Below are 3012 nucleotides of genomic sequence, written 5' to 3' on the forward strand. Positions count from 1 at the left end.
ATGCGGCTGGCTTGACCGTGCATTTTCAAAGCGCGGCTGGCTTGACCGCAGTACTGCATGAACGCTGAAGATGCTGCCGTTGTGTCCTTCGTTTTAGAATATAGCTTATTGATCATAATACAACAGCAAAACCGGCGATCAATTAATCTGATTATTTGTTCTAATAATATTCCATTAATCGTTATGCAGTGCCCCCATTCAAAAAATTGGCAATTGCAAGGCTATAAAAATATGTAATAAAAAAAATTTTTAAAAAAAAGTGAACGTAATAATATAAAAACAGACCCCGTCAATAATGACATGTGTTACCAAAAATGTAATTATTGATTTTATCCATTAGTTGTTGCAGCTCTCTCTCGCTCTCTCTCTCTCTGTGTGTGTGTGTGTGTGTGTGTGTGGAGAGAGAGAGAGAGAGAGAAATTTTGCACAAGGGAAGTGAATGTCTGAGTGTGTGTGTCTGTGTGAATATGGCAGTTTGGCACATCTGTGTTTGCCACTATGGTGCAATACTGATATTGATGTCACTTTGGCAAACACCTGCGGTTTTCCTGCAGAATTGGGCTACTTTTATACTGCTGCTGTGGGCTGTTTTCTTCCAATTACAAATTGTGTGTGTGTGTGTGTGTAGAAAGAGAGAGAGAGAGAGAGCTTGAAATAAAATAAACGTTAACTAAGATAAATTAAAATAATAAACATAATCTTTTATTTCTTAATTCTGAACTATTTCTGTACTCTGTTTTCATAAAAAGACAATTAAAATATTGATTAAAAGCTGTTTTATTTCAGATAGGCCGACATTTGTCATTTTCGCTTAGTTTAACTTGTTGTACTAAAATAACTAAAACTAAAACTGAAATAATAATTTTAAAAAAATAATAAAAAATGACCATACAATAAAACTTAGAAAACTTACATTATATATATATATATATATATATGTAATATCTCCCAGACTCTCAAATTACAATGAAAATGCAAAGTATAAAAAATTTTATTTATTATATTATTATTTTTCATTTTACTTGTGTGGTTTAATTTGTATGGTTTAAAGCAGCTTTATAGAAAATATGAAAAATTAGAGAAAAAATTATTGTATAATTTATGGAAATTTTAATGCCAATTGTAATCTTTAAATAAATAATTCTTCCTTTGATTTTGGAGTGAAAAGGCCTAATATGTCTTAAAAATGAACTTTGTCAGATCCACTCTTATATGCCTATAGTAGCAGTGATTTATCAATTAAATGAATTGCTTGGAAACTGCTCAGAAATGAATAAGAGGCCAGTGTGCTGTGAAGCTGACGCCGTCATTTCCTGAACAACCATTATTTTGTGAACAATTCCTCACAGCATGAATCATCTCTGGTCATGTGACACGATGAAACGCTGCATAATAAGCAACATGGTCATCTCACAAATATGAAGCCTCTGTAGTTACTCCTAGCTAATGGGTGGGATCTCATCTCAATCTGACGTCAAAGTTCTTCTGCTGATCATGTGAAATAAATAAGTCACATTTAGTTTGACGTTGGTAAACCCCTGGTATTTTGCCAGTCAGCACAGATTCATGTTGTGTTTACTTGTCAGCCATGTTGTAACCTGTATGACTGGTCATGTGATGTGGATCCCACATGCCCAGACAAGCGGTACTTGGGAAGCTATTCCTGAAAAAGTAATTTGTTAGAAAATACTAGTTGTTATTTCTGTATTGTAACAGCTGTAGTTATTCTATCTGAGCAGTTACTCAGTGTTGGGGAAAGTTACTTTTAAAAGTAATTGTTACGTTCCCAGTTAGTCTAGGGTTAGAGGAACAGGTAACAGAATAAAAAGGTGATGTGTGGAGGCAGCAAGGTTCAATTCCCAACCCCAGAGCTTTAACAAAGGCCAAGAATCTCGATATCAAAACAAGTTATTTTATTTAACAGATATGGGAGGATGTCAAAACTTCAAGAAGGGGCAAGGCCAAAATAACAAACATAAACCTTCTAACTATTTGGGATAAACTAACTAAGCTATACAAAGAAAAGAAAACAAAATACAATAAATATAAACTACCTCCCTAACTAGCATAAACAAGAGGAAAACAAGACAAAGAAAATGGCACCCACCTCTCTACTAACACATTCCCAATAAATTAACAATGTAAGTTTAATAGATAACAAACAATAACATAAGTAGGGACAAACAAATAGTAACTTCCAAAACAAACCAGGTTTCTTGTCGTAGGCATCAGTTACCACAACAGTGTTAACACAATAACACTATAAAAGGAATCATTCAAAGTATTAACCAGAATAACTAATAAAGCTTTTTGGGTTGAGAATAGAAGCCTCACGACGCAGCCTCCACACACACCTTGCGCTGTGCAATGGTGCTGCTTAAATCCTCACTGCTTCCCCTCCTCCTGCAATCACATCAGATCACCAATCATTGGAATCAGGTGGCAGCCATTACCTCCTGCTTATAGGAAGTAAAAGGGATAGAGAGAGAAACAGGGAGAGAACAAACGAAAGAAAAAACAAATACGTCCTTGGACGTAACACTCGTTTTCTACATCACTACGCAAGAAAAGAGGCGTCAGTTGTGTAGTAAAAACATTTTGCTCGTGAGTTATTGATCTGGAAAATCTGTGAATATCTTGCTAACTTTACCGAACTGAGATCCGGGGAATTGCCAAGCCACGGATCCAAAATTTTAATGTAATGATCTTCGAGCCACTTCTTTGTCACTCTTGCTATGTGATATGGTGCTCCATCATGCTGGAAAATGCACGGATCATCACCAAATTTCTCATGGCTCGTTGGAAGAAGTCGCTCTTGCAGGACGTTTTGATACCATTTTTTATTCATGGCAGAGTTTTTGAGCAGAATTATGAGAGAGCCCACTCTCTTGGTTGAAAAGCAACCCCACACATGGATGGTCTCAGGAAGCTTCACTGTTGGCACGTCACAGGACTCATGGTAGCGTTCACCTTTTCTTCTCCGAACAATCGATTTTCCAGATGTCCCAAACA

The sequence above is a fragment of the Sinocyclocheilus rhinocerous genome, unplaced genomic scaffold (genome assembly GCF_001515625.1).
Source record: "Sinocyclocheilus rhinocerous isolate Xijiao unplaced genomic scaffold, SAMN03320098_v1.1 scaffold1198, whole genome shotgun sequence".
Taxonomy (NCBI): Eukaryota; Metazoa; Chordata; class Actinopteri; order Cypriniformes; family Cyprinidae; genus Sinocyclocheilus; species Sinocyclocheilus rhinocerous.